The sequence below is a fragment of the Bubalus bubalis genome, chromosome 3 (genome assembly GCF_019923935.1).
Source record: "Bubalus bubalis isolate 160015118507 breed Murrah chromosome 3, NDDB_SH_1, whole genome shotgun sequence".
In the NCBI taxonomy this organism is placed as follows: Eukaryota; Metazoa; Chordata; class Mammalia; order Artiodactyla; family Bovidae; genus Bubalus; species Bubalus bubalis.
In genome coordinates, this window is record NC_059159.1 from 142,822,752 (window position 1) to 142,841,902 (window position 19,151).

The following is a 19,151-nucleotide window of genomic DNA, read 5'->3' on the forward strand; positions in this document are numbered from 1 at the left end:
GGAGTTTCAGCTTTAGCATCATTCCTTCCAAAGAACACCCAGGATTGATCTCCTTTAGAATGGACTGGTTGGATCTCCTTGTAGTCCAAGGGACTCTCAAGAGTCTTCTGCAACACTACAGTTCAAAGGCATCAATTCTTAGTTAAATCGCTCAGACGTGTCTGACTCTTTGCGACCCTGTGGACTGTAGCCCACCAGGCTCCTCCATCCATGGGATTCTCCAGGCAAGAATACTGGAGTGGGTTGCCATTTCCTTCTCCAGGGGATCTTCTCTACCCAGGGATCGAACCCAGGTCTCCCACATTGCAGCCAGACGCTTTAACCTCTGAGCCACCTATAGTCTATTAAATGTGCAATAGTATTATGTCAAAAATACATATCTTAATCAAAATAATTTAATGCTAAAAAATGCTAACCATTATCTGACAATGGTAGAGTTGCCCAGTGACCTAAAGTGAGGTGCAATAAAATGAGGTATGCCTAAAATATCTTTGCGGAGTTATTCATTGTTCACTTTCTTAATTAGAAAGTAATCTCCATGAGGCTAGGCATTCTGTCTGTTTTGTCATTGCCGTATCCCCGATTCTGTAACAGTGCTTGCCTGGAACATAAGTGGACTTTTAATTAATTGCCGTTGAATGAGTGAGTATACAAACAAGGGTTATATACAGAAGAGGAAGAGCAAAATAAGGAATAAAAAGTCCATGCCTGTATTTCAATAACTTTTTTTTTTCTGAAGTGCATATAAGATTTTGGAAGAGTAGTTAGGTGAGGGCAACCGCACACAACCCAAACCAAGCCTTTTTCTCGCCTTTCCATGCCCGAGGTAGCATCGCGCCTGCGCAGACTCTACTGCCCCACCCCTCTAATCAAGGGGGACGGGGCTAGATGGACCTCCGCTTGGGCGCGCGAAGATGACATCACTCGGCGCGTGCCCGGGTAGCCCGTGGTAGCACCCAGTCTGAGGAAGTGGAGACCCGCGGGCAGGCGGCTGAGACAGGTAACCTGTTCGCTCCCTGTTGGGTCCCTGCCTTCATCTCCAACGGCACCGGGATGGCGGCGGGGCCAGCAGCGTCCCGTTTTGAAGGCGGCTGGGAGCCCGCCTCTGCCCTCATCTTTCTTAATCAGTGGGGTGCCCATTCCGTCTGTCCTCCCAGAATCCGGAGGCTGAACCCGTTTTGGGGACTGGCCTGAGCGTGCCACTTCTCTCCGCCTCAGCTCTCGGCGTGGCGATGGGTTCCGACGATCCTTTCTCCGGTGGCACAGACGCTTCCTCCGACTGCAGCTGCCACCGCCTTCCTCAGTTGTCTCCAGGCCCACCTCACCCGCTTCTCTCCGCTCCTACCCCCTATATAGGTCTTATCTCCAATCTTGTTTACGGAGACAGAACGGCTTTCGATTCTCTTCATTTCCTCTTGCAGCGACACCCAGCCATCTCCCCTCGGATCCTTACTGAGAGTACCAAGTTTTGAGTTTTGGTGTCCCTTTAGAGTGTTCGTTCACTGTCAGTAAGGAGTTTTGTTCATTAAAGCATGTATAATATTTGTTGGGTAAAGGGCTGGCGCAGTAATGTGAAAATTTATTGCAGCAATAAATGATCTACATGGCATCCAATCAGCTGTCGAGATAGATGAAACAGCATTTCATTAAAATGCTCCTGTCCCTGGGTTTTTTTTTTTTTTTTTGGTTTTCAAGCAAAGATGACAATTACCCTCACAAAGGTAGCTGTCAAAATAAATAAGCAACAGTACCTAACTGGAAATGTTTAGACTGCCCCCAAATAATAGAATTTCGTGTTTTTTATACGGGAATACAGGTTATTACAAAACCAACCAGAGTTGACGTGGGAGGACAAACAGGAGTCCGACTTTTTTTTTGTCTTATCGATGGTTTGTTTTTGTATTTTCTTGTACTTTTAGTATGTCTAAATTTTTTGAATAGGGCATATGGTACTTACTGTCTTTCTGGGATGCCTATGATGACTTGATAATTGGTAAAATTAGTTTCTTATATTTGGGGAACAGGTAGAAAAAGGTTAGAGAATAATAGTAGTCGCTCATTGTTGACCATCTGCTATATCACAGCGACTGTGTTCAGCACTTTGCATGTGTATTTTCCTGAGTTCACACAAGAACCTTTTGAGTTAGGAATCCGTATCCTCAACTTATAGAAATGGAAACTTTGGCCCAGTTATGTGAAAATAACTTGCTAAAAATTAACAGTAACTATACTGGAGAAGACAAGCTTGAAGTTCAGGTCTATGTATGACTTGAAAGCCTGTACTTCTTAAAAAATTATAATTGTACTATGATAAAATTCTAGGCTTTTTACAATAATAATGGATAGTTCTGTGAGTTTATTCACTCATCTATCCAAATGATTTGACATTTTCTAATATCTTTAGTATTAAGTTCTCATATACCTAGAATCAAAACCCCTGAAAAGTTTACTTATGATCCCCTTACACACACACACACACACACACACACACACACACACTTTTCTTTAAGAGTGAGGTAATTGGCAAATAAGATTGCTGAGGACCTTTCTGTTTGGAACTCTTGCAGAATAAGTAATTTTGGATAGTTGAAATTTTTACCCCTTTAGAAATGAAAATTGTATTGACTGTTTTGGATGGAAAATTTTTAAATGCACTAAATAATTCTTTGCCTTCTTAAACAGTAAGTATGCTGAACATATTTTAACTTTGCCTTATGTCTCAGAGCAGTCATTATGAATTTCATTTATTGTTATGTTGTGATTTGGTGATTTTTGTTATATTTGACCCCTCAAACTGCTTTGCATTTTGAGTTTTCCTATACTTTTTGTAGTCCATTCCTTAGGATCAGCAAGAAATTGTAAACCATAACAATTAAAAATAAGGCCCCAGAAACCATACTTCCAGGATTCCAGTCCTTGCTATGTCACTTACTAGTAGGACAGTGAGCCCAGGCAAGGTAGTTGATCTCTTCATTTGTAAAATACGAATAATAAGAATACTTGTCTGAGATTGTTGTTAGGGTAATATGAGTTAGTAGTACATATAAAGAGATTATAGGACACCAGGCATACTGTAAGAGCCATATAAATGTTTGCTAATATTATTATTAGTCTGATTTTGGCCTTTGATTCTTTGAATATTGTATTATAGTTCTCTGAAACACTTTTTTTTTTTAGTTTAGGTATGGTAGATTTACAGTGTGTTAGTTTCGAGTGTGCAGCGAAGGGATTTAGTTATACATATATATATATATATATTCTTTTTCAGATTATTTTCCATTATAGATTATTACAAAACATTGAATATAGTTCCCTGTCCTTGTTTATTTATTTTATATGTAGTAGTGTGTATTTGTTAATCTCAAACTGCTAACTTATTCATCCCCTCACTTTCCTCTTTGGTAACCATAAATTTGTTTTCTGTGTCTGTGAGTCTGTTTCTGTTGTGTGAATAAGTTTATTTGTATTGTATTTTTAGTTTCCACAAATGATTTTATATGGCATTTGTCTTTCTCTGTCTGACCTATTTCATTTAGTATGGTAATCCCTAGGACCATCCATAGTGCTGCAAATGGCATGATTTCATTCTTTTGTATGACTGAGTAATATTCTGTTGTGTGAATATATGTATATATATGCATGTACATACATACCATATTTTCTTTATCTATTCATCTGTTGATGAACCATTAGGTTGCTTTTGTATCTTGGATATTGTAAGTGATGCCGCTGTGAACATCGGGGTTCTGTGTGTATCTTTTTAAATTAGAGTTTTTGCCCAGGAGTGGGATTGCAGGATCATATGGTAATACTATTTTTTAAGTTTTTAAGGAACCTCCATACGGTTCTCCATAGTGGCTGCACCAATTTATATTCCCACAACAATGTAGGAGGGTTCCTTTTTCTCTATACTCTTTCCAGCATTTATTATTTGTAGATATTTTAAAGATGGTCGTTTTGACTGGTGTGAGGTGATACCTTATTATAGCTTTGATTTGCATTTCTCTATGAAACTTGTTATTCTTTTGTTTTTGTTCAGTTGCTCAGTCGTGTCCAACTCTTTACAACCCCGTGGACCACAGCACGCAGTCCTTCACTGCCTGCCTGAGTTTACTCAAACTCATGTCCATTGAGTCGATGATGCCATCCAACCATTTCATCCTGTCTCCACCTTCTCCTTTTGCCCTCCATCTTTCCCAGCATCAGGCTCTTTTCCAATGAGAAATACTATTCTTTGAATAGTATTTATTTTTTATTTTTCCAAACTTTAAACTTTTTCTTTTGTATTGGTGTATAGCCAGTTACAGAGAAGGCACTGGTCACCCACTCCAGTACTCTTGCCTGGAGAATCCCATGGACGGAGGAGCCTGGTGGGCTGCAGTCCATGCGGTCGGGAAGAGTCGGACACGACTGAGTGACTTCACTTTCTCTTTTCCCTTTCATGCATTGGAGAAGGAAATGGCAACCCACTCCAGTGTTCTTGCCTGGAGAATCCCAGGGACGGGGGAGCCTGGTGGGCTGCCGTCTATGGGGTCTCACAGAATTGGACACGACTGCAGCGACTTAGCAGCAGCAGCAGCATAGCCAGTTAACAATGTTGTGGTAGTTTCAGGTGAACAGTGAAGGGACTCAACCATACATATACACGTATCCATTCTCCCCCAAACCTCCTTCCCATCCAGGCTGGTACATAACATTCCAGTGCTATATAATATGTCCTTGTTGATTATCCATTTTGAACATAGTAGTGTGTATATGACTTACCCAAACTCCCTAACTATCTCTTCCCCATGACAACCATAAGTTCATTTTCTAAGTCTGTGAGTCTTTTTCTGTTTTGTAAGTTCATTTGTATCATTTCTATTTAAATTCGATATATAAGGGATGCCGTACCATATTTCTCCTTCTCTGTATGACTTACTTCACTCAGTCTGACATTCCCTAGGTCCATCAGTGTTGCTGCAAACAGCGTTATTTCATTCTTTTTGATGGCTGAGTAATATTCCATTGTGTATATGTTCCACACCGTCTTTATTTGTTCTGTCAATGGACATTTAGTCTGCTTTCATGTCTTGGCTGTTGTAAACAGTGCTGCAATGAAGATTGGGGTGCATGTATCCTTTAAAATAATGGAGCTTTAATTTCTGTTTGAAATTAAAGTATTTGGGAAATATTTCATGGATGGAGGAACCTCATAGTCTGTAGTGCATGGGCTCACAAAGAGTCCGACACAACTGAGCGACTTCGTTTTCGCTTTTAGTGTTTCAAATTATGGTTTAATTTAAACAGTTTCTACTCTTGAATTGAATATCATCTGATTTACACTTCCATTTATGGTGCTCTGCACAGGTATACTCAGAGAAGGCAATGGCACCCCACTCCAGTACTTTTGCCTGGAAAATCCCACGGATGGAGGACCCTGGTGGGCCACAGTCCATGGGGTCACTAAGAGTCGGACACGACTGAGCGACTTCCCTTTCACTTTTCACTTTCATGCATTGGAGAAGGAAATGGCAACCCACTCCAGTGTTCTTGCCTGGAGAATCCCAGGGACGGGGGAGCCTGGTGGGCTGCCGTCTACGGGGTCGCACGGAGTCGGACACGACTGAAGCGACTTAGCAGCAGCAGCACAGGTATACTATTGCACTCATGTTATCATGCTTCTTTTTGAATAAGTATATCCTTATAAAACCACCATTATGTATTGGTCTCATATAAGGTATCTCCTCAGTATAAGGTATCTCTTTCCTTCTTGCACCTTTCAAGGAGCTATAAAAAAAACTGACTGCATCAACAAGGTGAAATAATGTTCCTTAAAAAATTTGCAAGGTATGTACCCATTTTCAGATGTGTGCTTTAAACCAAGACCAGCTAAGAGCTGATATTGCCTCCTTTGATGTCCATAGTTAGGAACTTGAACATAAATTATCTATCCTTTATTTTAATACTATTAAGGCTGCTAATCATCTGAAAACTTCTTGTTGAAAATATAGGCTATATTTTTTAAAGTTTTCTTAAAGATGGTTAAATGTACATAACATGAAATTTTTTAGTATACAGTTCATTGGCATTAAGCACATACGGAGTGTTGTTTAATTATCGTCACTATCTATTTTCAGAAATGTTTATCTTCCCAAATAGAAATTCTGTACCAGTTAAACAATAGCTCCTCATCCCCCTCACTTCCTACACCATCCTGCCCAGCTCCTGTTATTCTACTTTCTGTCTATGAATTTGCCTATTCTAGGTTCCTTGCACAGGTGGAACCATACACCATTTTTCCTTTTGTGTCTGGATTGGTTCATTTGGCATGTTTGTAAGGTTTATCCAAGTTATAGCATATATCAGAATTGCATTCCTTTTATAGCTGAATAATGTTCCATTGTATTACCTACCACATGCTGTACTTTTTTTTTTTTTTTTCAGTGTTACAGCTCTATTTTATTTAGAAGATAGCAGGAGAGTGAGAGAGAGAGAGAGAGAAAGAAAAGAGTGCACGCACGTGGGAGAGTCCAAGAGAAAGCGCTTTGACTCCTCCTTTTATATGTTTTTTCCTCCACCTGGGCCTGCCCTATGCAAATTGGGCTTAGCCAGGAGTGCTGTTTGTTCTGTTTGTTCTGCCTGAAGTCTTCACTCTGGTCCTCGGACCTTCCTTGTCTTAGCCACCGCCATTTTGGGCTCCTTTTCCCTATTCTACCGCGCATGCTGTACTTTTGATGCATATTGAATTTTGCTTCTTTAAAAGTTTAAAAATTTTTCAATCTTTTAATTTATTTTATTTTTAACTTATTTAAACTGAAAAAAAAAATAGCTCACCAGTTTCTCTCATCTCCCACCTTGGTTACTGATTGATTCCACATGTAAGAGATCAGACAGTATTTTTTCCTGTCTGACTTAATTCACCTAGCATAATGCCCTCATGGGTCATCCACACTGTCACAAAGGGCAGGATTTTGTTCTTTCTTATGACTGAATAATATTCCATTGTGTGTATATACCACAGTTTCTTTATCTGTTTACCCACTGATGGAAACTTAGGTTGTTTCCTTATCTTGGTTATTGTAAATAATGCGGCAATGAACATGAGGGTACATATTCCCAGGAGGCATTAGTGGTAAAGAACCCACCTCCCAGTATAGGAGACATAAGAGTCTTGGGTTCAGTCCCTGGGTCGGGAAGATCCTCTGCAGGAGGGCTTGGCAACTCACTCCAATATTCTTGCCTGGAGAATCCCATGGACAGAGGAGCCTGACGGGCTACAGTCCATAGAGTCACAAAGAGTTGGACATGACTGAAGCAACTTAGCATGTATCTTTTTGAGTTAGTGTTTTTGTTTGTTTGGATAAATACCCAGAAGTGGAATAGCTGGATATTATGGTAGTTTTATTATTTTTAGTTTTTTGAGTAATCTCTATTCTGTTTCCCATAGTGGCTGGACCAGTTCTCACTAATAGTGCACAGGGGTTCTCTTTTCTGTACATCCTTGCCCACACTTGCTATTTTCATCCTTTTTGAAAATAGGCATTCTGATAGGTTTGAGATGATATCTCAATGTGGTTTTGATTGGCATTTCCCTGATAATTAGTGATATCAAGCACCTGATAATTAGTGATATCAAGTACCTGTTAGCCATCTGTACATCTTCTTTAGACAAATGGCTATTCAGATGCTCTATCCATTTTTCAATTGGATTTTGTTGTTACTGAGTTGTATGAATCCTTTATGTATTTTGGATGTCAGCCCTTTATCAGATATATGATTTGCAATTATCTTCTCCCATTCAGAAGGTTGCCTTTTCATTTTGTTGATGGTTTCCTCACTTTGCAGAAACTTCTTAGTTTCATGTGCTCTGAATTGTTTGTTTTTGCTTCTGTTGCTTTTGCTTGTGGTGTCAGATGCAAAAACTCATGACAAAGACTGATGCCAAGGAGCTTCGTTCGTTCATTCATTCATTCATTCATGTCAGTTGCTCAGTTGTGTCTGACTCTTTGTGACCCCATAGACTGTAGCCCGCCAGGCTCCTCTGTCCATGTGATTCTCCAAGCAAGAATACTGGAGTGGGTTGCCATGCCCTTCTTCAGGGGATCTTCCTGACCCAGGAATTGAACCTGTGTCTCCTGCACTGCATGCAGATTCTTTACCTTCTGAGCCACCAGGGAAGCCCCCGTCAAGGAGCTTATCACCTATATATTCTTTAGGAGTTTTATGACTTCAGATCTTACATTCAAATCTCTAATCTGTCTTGAGTTGATTTTGTATGTGATGTAAAATAGCAGTCCAGTTTCATTCTTTTGTATGTGGTTGTCCAATTTTCCCAGCACCATTTGTTGAAGAATTTTCTTTGCCTCATTGTATATTCTTGGCTCCTCTGTCTCCCATCCAAGTACTAACCAGGCCTGACCCTACTTAGCTTCTGAGATCAGATGCGATCTGGTGCATTCAAGGTGGTATGGCCGTAGATGCCTTTGTCATAAATTAATTAACCATACATGCATGGGTTTTTTTTAGGTTCTCTATTCTGCTCAGTTGATTATGTGTGTGTGTGTGTGTGTGTGTGTGAATTATGCCTCTTTATACCTCTCACTTCCTGTGGTATGAACTTAACACTCGATGATTTGATTTGATTGTGAGTTCCTCGAAGATCAAGATTGGAGATATCAACTGAAATAACACTGGTATTGAACTTTGAACAAAATACTTTGTGACGGTGTTAAACTGGAGCTTGAGTATACATTATGTTGTTGTTGTTCAGTTGGTTCAGTCACCAAGTCGTGTCCTACTTTTTGTGACCCCATGAACTACAGCACTCCAGTCTTCCCTATCCTTCTCTTTCTCCCACAGTTTGCTCAAACTTGTGAGTTGGTGATGCCATCCAATCATCTCACCCTCTGTCTCCCCTTTCTCCTCCTGCCTTCAGTCTTTCCCAGCATTAGGGTCTTTTCCAGTGAGTTGGTTCTTTGCATCAGGTGGCCAAAGTATCAGTTTCAGCTTCAGCATCAGTCTTTCCAATGAATATTCAGGGTTGATTTCCTTTAGGATTGACTGGGTTGATCTCCTTGCAGTCCAAGGAACTCTCAAAAGCCTTCTATAAGAGTATACATTATAGTGTTGTTTTTCTTCTCACCTAATATTTAGTCAAAAATAGTAAGGAAAATAATAATGATGACTTGCTTAGTATTTCTATAGTGTTTATAGTGTGCCAGGCATTGTTTCAAGCACTTTACCTATAAAGTAGGTACTATCATTGTTCTGTTTTGCCAAAGAAGAAACTGAGGCACAGAGACATTAAACAGATTGTTAAAATTGCAAGGCTGTTAGATGGTGAAGTTTGCTCTAGAGTTGATCTATCCTAAATTTTGAGCTGACCAACCATTAAGTCATCATCAACTTTGCAGTGTAAATTGTTTTGCCTACCACAGTCTTTCTCTATCCTCATCTTTTATATAATCTTTAAAATGGAACATTACTTTTGAGCTTAGTAGGAAATGGAAGAGCAACTGAACCCAAACTGTCAACTGTCAAAAGGATAACATGTGCTTCTCATTTGAAGGGAGTGATAGCATTTTAATGAAATTTAGACTGCATTTTCACAGCCTAGTTCATATTATCTTTTTCTAAGAGCCTTGTCTTTGAAAAGCAGATCCTAAAACTTTTTATGATCTCATATTGCATATATATTGTGTTGGTGTTTGACTTTAGATATTGTACAATTCCCACACTGCTGTACTATGGGTAAAGAGAGCTTTTTATTCATAATGTTGTTATTGACTGTCACAATGGTTTATAGTGCATTCATTTTATTGCTAACTCATTACTCTATGTTGCTTGATTCCTGAAGAAATTATTTTGAGATAGCATTTTTCTGTATATAATCAGTTCCATTATCCTTTTTTTCTTGGCTTTTGCTTACATTTTATTTCTTTGACACTTGGAATTGAAGGTTTTGGGTTTTTTTTAACCTTCAATTTAATCAGGATATGCTCGATATATTTTGACATCAAAGAGGACAAATCAGCCTGTTTCTTTTGGCACCAATAATATCTTGCATATGTAGCAAGTATGGTGCATATTTGGAGGTAGAACTGTCTGAGTACTGTCTGGTAGAAATAGAATTGTAGAATGAATGCTCAGGGCACAGAGGTCCTTAGATATATCTTTTTTACCTCTTTATTCAGCAGTTGGGAATCTGAAGCCTGAGATGATTGAATGATTTGCCTGTATTTATACAGTAATAGAGCTTTCCCAGTGGCTCAGTGATAAAGAAGCTACCTGCAATGCAGGAGACTCAGTTTCGATCCTTGGGTTGGGAAGATCCCCGGAGGAGGGCATGGCAACCCACTCTAGTATTCTTGCCTAGAGAATTTGCGTGAACAGAGGAACCTGGTGGCTACAGTCCATAGGGATGCAAAGAATCAGACATGACTAAAGCTACTTAGCACACACACATGCATACAGTATTAGAATCCAATTTTTAAACTGTTTTTTTTTCCCTAATGTATCAGTGTTCTGTGTTCTTTTGAATCATACCCCATTGTATTTATGTAATATTCTTACTTGTAAAAGAAAGAAAAGTGAAAGAAAGTGAAAGTTGCTCAGTCGTGTGCGACTGTTTGCGACCCCACTGACTATACAGTCCATGGAATTCTGCAGGCCAGAATACTAGAGTAGGTAGCTGTTCCCTTCTCCAGGGGATCTTCCCAACCCAAACATCGAACTCAGGTCTCCCACATTGCAGATGGATTCTTTACCAGCTAAGCCAAGGCACTCCCCACTGTTTTGCTCGTATACCCTTAATTATGATTTTTCTTTTAATAATATGTCTGGGTGAGAGATAATGACCTGAATTGGACCAGCTGCAGAGAATGAACTAACATGATGGATCCAAGAGATACTTAGATTAAATTGATAGGACTTTGCAAGTGTTTATGTGTAGGTGAGAATAAGAAATCTAGGGTGATCTCTAGGATTCTAGTGTGGGTAACCAAGTAGATGGTGATGTTATTCACTAAGAAAACTGAGAAGAAAGCAGGGTATGATATATGATTTGAAGTTACTAGAGCATGCATTGCACAAATGAGAAAGATGGAAGCTAGAACTACAGGACACACCAACATCTAGGAGGTGGGAAAAGGAAAGACCACGGAGGAGAGAAGGGTATTGCAAACACCAAAACAGGAGAGCATTTTAGGGAGGGTGTGGTAATTTGTGTTAATGCTCCAAAATTAAGGACTGAAAGAACCCACTGAAATTGATACAGGAAGTCATTTGTCTCCACTGTGGAGTTTGGTGGCATAGTAGGAATGTGAGCAGGGAGTAGTGGACTGAAAGGGAGATAGAATAATAGGGAAAGGACTGAAGCCAGTTCTTTTAAGGAATTTGGCTGTGAGAAGAGAGAGATAAGGAAGGAAAAGTGTTTGTTTATTTGTACTTTTTCCCCCCTAAGAAAGGATAGAAATAATCACTTATTTCTCAAGCGAAAGGGCTGGGAAAGAGGATGGAGTTGAGGTAGATGATTTAGGGAGTTAGGTAATTGTAGTAGAGTCAAGGAGGAGACCAGCATGATATCCAGTATATACTAACATGGTATCCAGTGTTTGCTGTAACAGGATGTACACTTTTTCCATTTTCCTAAGAGAATGAGGAGAAGGATGGAGATAGATGTAAATAATTCCCCCATAGGATGGGGAAGAAATATGTGGAAGTTCTTGTCTATTGTTGTTCAGTTGCTCAGTCATGTCCAAATGTTTGTGACCCAATGGACTGCAGCATGCCAGGTTTCCCCGTCCTTCACTGTCTCCCAGAGTTTCCTCAAACTAGTGTCTGTTGAGTCAGTGATGCCATTCAGCCATCCCATCCTCTGTCACCCCCTTCTCTTCCTGCCCTCAATCTTTCCCAGCATCAGGGTCTTTTCCAGTGAGTCAGCTCTTCACATCAGGTGGCCAAAGTATCGGAGCTCAGCATCAGTCCTTCCAATGAATAGTCAGGGTTGATTTCCTTTAGGATTGAGTGGTTTGTTTGAGAGTCTCAAGAGTCTTGAGGGTTTCTCAAGAGTCTTCTCTAGCACCACAGTTCGAAAGCCTCAGTTCTTCAGCACTCAGCCTTCTTTAGTGTCCAACTCTCACATCCATACATGCCTACTGGAAAAACAATAGCTTTGACTATATGGAACTTTGTTGACAAAGTGACGTCTCCATTTTTTAGTACTCTGTGTAGGTTTGTCATAGCTTTTCTTCCAAGGAGCAAGCATCTTTTGATTTTGTGGCTGTAGTCACCATCTGCAGTGATTTTGGAGCCCAAGAAAATAAAGCCTGTCACTATTTCCATTTTTTCCCCATCTATTTGCCATGAAGTGATGGGACCAGATGCCATGATCTTAGTTTTTTGAATGCTGAGTTTTAAGCCAGCTTTTTCATTCTCCTCTTTCACTTTCAGTGAGAGGCTCTTTAGTTCCTCTTCACTTTCTGCTGTAAGGGTGGTATCATCTGCATATCTGAGGTTATTAATATTTCTCCTGGCAATCTTGATTCCAGCTTGAGCATCTAGCCCGGCATTTCACATGATGTACTCTGTATAGAAGTTAAATAAGCAGGGTGACAGTATACAGCCTTGACATACTCCTTTCCCAATTTGGAACCAGTCCATTGTTCTATGTCCAGTTCTTTTTTTTTTTTTTTAATTTAAATTTATTTATTTTAATTGGAGGCTAATTACTTTAAAATATTGTATTGGTTTTGCCATATATCAACATGAATCTGCCATGGGTGTACACATGTTCCCCATCCTGAACCCCACTTCCACCTCCCCCATCCCATCCCTCTGGGTCATCCCAGTGCACCAGCCCCGAGCATCCTGTATCCTGCATCGAACCTGGACTGGTGATTCGTTTCTTATATGATATTATACATGTTTCAATGCCATTCTCCCAAATCATCCCACCCTCTCCCTCTCCCTCTCCCACAGAATCCAAAAGACTGTTCTATACATCTGTGTCTCTTTTGCTGTCTCACATACAGGGTTATTGTTACCGTCTTTCTAAATTCCATATATATGCGTTAGTATACTGTATTGGTGTTTTTCTTTCTGGCTTACTTCCCTCTGTATAATAGGCTCCAGTTTCATCCACCTCATTAGAACTGATTTAAATGTATTCTTTTTAATGGCTGAGTAATACTCCATTGTGTATATGTACCACAGCTTTCTTATCCATTCATCTGCTGATGGCTATGTCCAGTTCTAACTGGTGCTTCTTGACCAGCGTACAGGTTCTTTAGGAAGCAGGTAAGGTGATCTGGTATGCGTATCTCTTTAAGAATATTCCATAGGTTGGTGATCCATACAAAGGCTTTAGCATAATCAACGAAGAAGAAGTAGATGTTTTTCCCTGAAATTCCCTTGCTTTTTCTATGATTCAGTGGATGTTGGCAATTTGATCTCTGGTTCCTCTGCCTTTTCTAAATCCAGTTTGTACATCTGGAAGTTCTTGGTTCAGGTACTGTTGAAGCCTAGCTTTTGAGCATTACCTTGCTACCATGTGAAATGAGTGCAGTTGTGTGGTAGTTTGACCATTCTTTGGCACTTCGTTCTTTGGGATTGGAATGAAAACTGACTTTTTGCAGTCCTGTGGCCACTGCTGAGTTTTCCAAATTTGCTGACATATCGAGTGCAGCACTTTAGCAGCAGCATCTTTTAGGATTTGTAATAGCTCAGCTGGAATTCCATCACCTCCACTAACTTTGTAGGAATGCTTCCTAAGGCCCCCTTGACTTCACACTCTGGGATGTCTGGCTGTAGGTGAGTGATCACACCGTTTTGATTATCTGGGTCATTAAGATATTTTTTGTATAGTTCTCCTGTGTATTCTTGCCACCTCTTCTTAATATCTTCTGCTTCTGTTAGGTCCATATTGTTTCTGTCCTTTATTGTGCCCATCTTTGCATGAAATGTTCCCTTGGTATCTCTAATTTTCTTGCAAAGATCTCTTGTCTTCCCCATTCTATTGTTTTCCTCCATTTCTTTGCACTGATCACTGAGGAAGGCTTCGTATCTCTCCTTGCTAGTCTTTGGAACTCTGCATTCAGATGGCTGTATCTTTCCTTTCCTCCTTTGTTTTTCGTTTTTCTTAGTGAAACAACTGAAGTTGCTGATATTGAGTGTTTGATTTGGAGGAAGATGAGGGCTTGATGGGACAGAGTTTAAAATAGTCATAGAAGGAAAAAAAGTGAGTGAAGAGGTAACTGCCTGCCTGCTAATGCTGAGCATTTTGCTGAGGTTTAATCTCAATACATAGTGTCAGCTACTTTTATGATTATGTAACATGTTTGTTTGTTTTGCTTTTGTTGAGCTCAGTGCACCAAGTTTAGAAGTAGAAAATTTTGAGGATTTAATTGGTTGAGGATTATGTTTTTGTAAAACAAGTGTGTCAGAAGGATGAAAAAGCAAGAGAATTGAGGTTGAAATGTTCTAAGAGTGATTGAGGAACGGACCAGCTATCTAAAGAGGACCATAGAGCAGGGATTCTCAACTTTAGAAACATAATTTTCTGTTGTAGGGGCTGTCTTGTGCATTGTGGGATGGTCAGCATCCCTTGGAGAAGGCAGTGGCACCCCACTCCAGTACCCTTGCCTGGAAAATCCCATGGAGGAGCCTGGAAGGCTGCAGTCCATGGGGTCACTGAGGGTTGGACACGACTGAGCTACTTCACTTTCACACGTTGGAGAAGGAAACGGCAACCCACTCCAGTGTTCTTGCCTGGAGAATCCCAGGGACGGGGGAGCCTGGTGGGCTGCCGTCTTTGGGGTCGCACAGAGTCGGACAGGACTGAAGTGACTTAGCAGCAGCAGCATCCCTGACATCTACTTACTAGATGCCAGTTAACAGCCCCCCTCCAGTTGTGACGACTAAAAGTGTCTCCAAACATTGTCAATTGCCCTCTGAGGGGCAAAATCACTTCCAATTGGAACCACTACCTTACAGTCAGAGGAGCAGATGGATTGGAAATAATCAGAAGGCTGAGGGACTGACTTAGCTGACAAAGGTCTGTCTAGTCAAAGCTCTGTTTTTTTCCAGTAGTCATATATGGATGTGAGAGTTGAACCATAAAAAAAGCTGCACACTGAAGAATTGATGCTTTTGAACTGTGGTGTTGGAGAAGACTCTTGAGAGTCCCTTGGACTGCAAGGAGACCCAACTAGTCCATTCTAAAGGAGATCAGTCCTGAATATTCATTGGAAGGACTGATGCTGAAGCTGAAGCTCCAATACTTTGGCCTCCTGATGCAAAGGACTGACTCATTGAATAAGACCCTGATGCTGGGAAAGATTGAAAGCAGGAAGAAAAGGGGATGACAGAGGTTGGATGGCATCACTGATTTGATGGACATAAGTTTGAGTAGGCTTCGGGAGTTGGTGACGGACAGGGAGGCCTGGTGTGCTGCAGTTCGTGGTGTCGCAGAGAGTTGGACACCGCTGAGTGACTGAACTGAACTTAACTGAGGGACTGAGGTCTCAATGCAATAAATAAAAGAATTGTCAAGTAAGCTAGAGAAAGAGTAGGGAGATAGGAAGTCGTGTTTTGAGATAAAAATATGGAAATTACATATTTCAGAGATAGAGCTATTCCAAGTAATAAAAATTTCAAGAATGGACTATTGGTTTGCAGAGTGCAGTGAAGGTGAAGATTGTTGGCACTGAGTAGGTAATTTTGGGAGAGAAAACGTAGTCAGAGCAGGTTGGAAAAGCAGTTGTAAGACAGCCTGAGAGTTTCTGAAATAACATCAGAATTAAGATTTTCTAGATGTTTGTTTTCTTACTCTATCCAATAAGTGTTACTCAAGTCTTTTTCTAACATGTCAGTTTCCTGACCTTGTACCGCCATGCTGTAGTGAGGGGGACACTTCCTTGGTGGTCCAGTGGTTTAGAATCCACCTGCCAATGTGGGGGACACAGATTCTATCCCTTGTCTGGGAACTAAGATCCCACATGCCAAGGGGCAACTAAGCCCATGTGCCACAACTACTGAGCCCCTGTGCCACAACTACTGAAGCTCACGTGCCCTAGAGCCTGCACTCTGAAACAAGAGAAGCCACTGCAATGAGGAGCCTGCATATCACAAACCAGAGAGTAGCTCCCACTCCCCACGAGTAGAAAAAGCTCATAAGCAGCATTGAAGACCCTGTGTGGTGCAACCAAAATCCAGCACAGCCATAATAAATAAATAAATAAGTCATGGCCACCTGATGTGAAGAGCTGACTCATTTTTGAAAAGACCCTAATGCTGGGAAAGATTGGGGGCAGGAGGAGAAGGGGATGATGGAGGATGAGATGGTTGGATGGCATCACTGGACACAATGGACATGGGTTTGGGTGGACTCCAGGAGTTGGTGATGGACAGGGAGGCCTGGCATGCTGCAGTTGGTTCATGGGGTCGCAAAGAGTCGGACACGGCTGAGCGACTGGACTGAACTGATGGTGAACTTCCCTGACAGTCCAGAGGTTAAGACATCACTTTCCAATGCAAGGGGTGTGGGTTCAATTCCTGGCCAGGGAGCTAAGATCCCCACATGGCTCGTGGTCAAAAAAACACAAAACATAAAACAGAAACCGTATTGTAATAAATTCAATAAAGACTTTAAAAATGATCCATATAAAAATAATCTTTAAAAATAAATAAAATAAAAAGTCATGGAATTCATCCAGCTTATTTATTTTTGCAGTGTTTTCCTGATCTGATTTTGTGATCATTTACCTCTAAGTATACCACTTTTCAAAAATCCCTTGGTTCTGTACTATGTGACTGAATTTCAGGACATTTCTTTTGTGTTTGAACATCTCAGTCTTTGTCTGAAGTAATATCAGCTTATCCTTAAATCTTGCAACCTCTTAGGTGTTCCCTTTCTTCTCCCACTTGCTCTTTATTGTTTCCTGTTTATTTAGAACATATAATTATGTATGTACAATGTTGATTGAGAGGTAATTACAGTGGTCCCAGTAAGCAAAATAAAAATTACTAATAGAATATGCCTTCAAATATGCTTTTTTTCTGTTTGATAAATCCAGACTTCAGTGAAATTTGTATTTTTGCCTTATCTTAATGAACTTATCCTACATTATTCATTAAGAATGAGTACTAACACCTGTTTTACAAAGCATTAAAAATATACATATTATCAATGGATATAAGTAGACTTAGGCTTTCTTATTGTAAGTGTTGTCATTGCAAAATAAGAAGTAAGTAGGTGATATTAAAAGCCTTGATCTTTGGAATATTTAGTCCATTTACATTTCAAGTATTTTTTTTATTAAAGTATAGTTAATTTGCAATGATGTGTTCATTTCAAGTATACAGCAAAGTGATTCTTTTTATGACTATTATTATATATATATATATATACACACACACACACACACACACATACACACCTGCATATATACCACATCTTCTTTATCTTTTTATCTATCAGTGGACATTTATGCTACTTCCATGTCTTGACTGTTGTAAGTAGTGCTACTATGAGCCTTGGGGTCTACATATCTTTTCAGATTAGAGTTTTCTTGGAATATATGCCCAGGAATGGGATTGCTGGATCAAATGGTAGGTCTATTTTTAATTTTTAAGGAACCTCCATACTCTCCATAGTGGCTGTATATTTTACATTTCCTCCAGCAGTGTAGGAGGGTTCTCTTTTCTCCACACACACTGTAGCATTATTTATTTTTAGACTTTTTAAAATGATGGCCATTCTGACTAATGTGAGATGATACCTCATTGTAGTTTTGATCTGCATTTTTCTAATAACGAGCATCTTTTCATGTGCCTGTTGGCCATCTGTATGTCTTTTTTGGAGAAATGTCTGTTTAGGTTTTCTGCTCATTTTTTGATTGGGTGTTTGATATTACACTGTATAGGCTGTTCATATGTTTTGGAAATTAATCCCTTGTTGGGATTCCTTGGTGGCTCAGATGGTAAAGAATCTGCCTGAGGTGCGGGAGACCCAGGTTCAGTCCTTGGGTTGGGAAGATCCCCTGGAAAAGGAAATAGCAACCCACTCCAGTATTCTTGCCTGGAAAATCTCATGGATGGAGGAGCCTGGTGGGCTACAGTCCATAGGGTTGCAAAGAGTCAGACATGATTTCACTTCAATCCCTTTTTGGTAGCATTATTTGCAAATATTTCTCCCCAATTTGTAAGTTATCTTTTTGGTATGTTTATAGTTTCCTTTGCAATGTAAAAGCTTTTTAGTTTAATTAGGCCCCATTTGTTTATTTTGTTTTTATTTCCATTATGCTAGGTGATGGACCCAAAAATTATTGCTGGAATTTGTCAAAGAATGTTCTACCTGTGTTTTCCTCTAGGATTTTATAGTATCTGGTTTTACATTCAGGTCTTTAATCCGTTTTGAGTTTATTTTTGTGTATGGTGCTGAAGAATGTTCTATTTTTTTTTTTTTTTTTTTCAGTCATCAATAACATTTTTATTTCAGGTACAGCTGCAACTACACACAACAATGAATTTCTCAGAAGTCTGTAGTAACTTTTAAAGATGTACTTATTTTCAAGTCAGAATGTTCTAATTTCATTCTTTTTCATGTACCTGACCTGTTTCCTTAGCATCACTAATTGAAGAGACTATCTTTTCTCCATTTATATTCTTGTCTCCTTTGTTGTAGATTAATTGACCATAAGTGTGTGAGTTTATTTCTGGGATTTCTGTCCTGTTCCATTGGCCTATGTGTCTGTTTTTGTGCCGATATCATTCTGATTTGATACTGTAGCTTTGTAGTATAATCTGAAGTGTGATTCCTCCAGCTCCGTTCTCTTTTCTCAAGATTGTTTTGGCTATTCAGGGTCTTTTGTGTTTCCATGTAAGTGTAAAAATTTTTTGTTCCCGTTCTGTGAAAAATGCCTTCCTAATTTAACAAGGATTGCATTAAACCTGTAAATTGCCTTGGATAGTATGGTCATTTTAACAGTATTGATTCTTCCAATCCAAGAACATGGTATATCTTTCCATGTTTGTGTCATCTTCAGTTTCTTTCCTCACTATCTATAGTTTTCAGAGTACAAGTTTTTTGCCTCCCTAGGTAGATTTATTTCTAGGCATCTTATTCTTTTTGATGCGATAGTAAATAGGATTGTTTACTTAGTTTCTCTTTC

At 39.8% G+C, this 19,151-nt stretch overlaps 1 protein-coding gene and 1 long non-coding RNA gene across 13 annotated transcripts in view; one reads left to right on the plus strand and one right to left on the minus strand.

Annotated features, from left to right (window-relative positions):
* Positions 1-251: 251 nt before the first annotated feature.
* The window catches only part of LOC123332916, a 70,189-nt gene continuing 51,289 nt past the window's right edge, over positions 252-19,151 (minus strand). Inside the window, exon 3 of the long non-coding RNA XR_006550084.2 lies at positions 252-991. This is a non-coding gene — a long non-coding RNA (uncharacterized LOC123332916). The remainder of the gene's footprint in view (positions 992-19,151) is intronic.
* Positions 868-19,151, plus strand: part of AOPEP (aminopeptidase O (putative)) — a 423,192-nt gene continuing 404,908 nt past the window's right edge. For 9 of the 12 annotated variants that reach the window (XM_044940256.2, XM_044940257.2, XM_044940259.2 and 6 more), the window contains exon 1: positions 930-1,000. The gene's annotated coding sequence lies outside the window, so the exon portion shown is untranslated. Of the gene's footprint in view, positions 1,001-19,151 lie in introns of all 12 variants that reach the window. The other 3 variants (XM_044940254.2, XM_044940255.2, XM_025281992.3) reach the window with 2 other exon arrangements.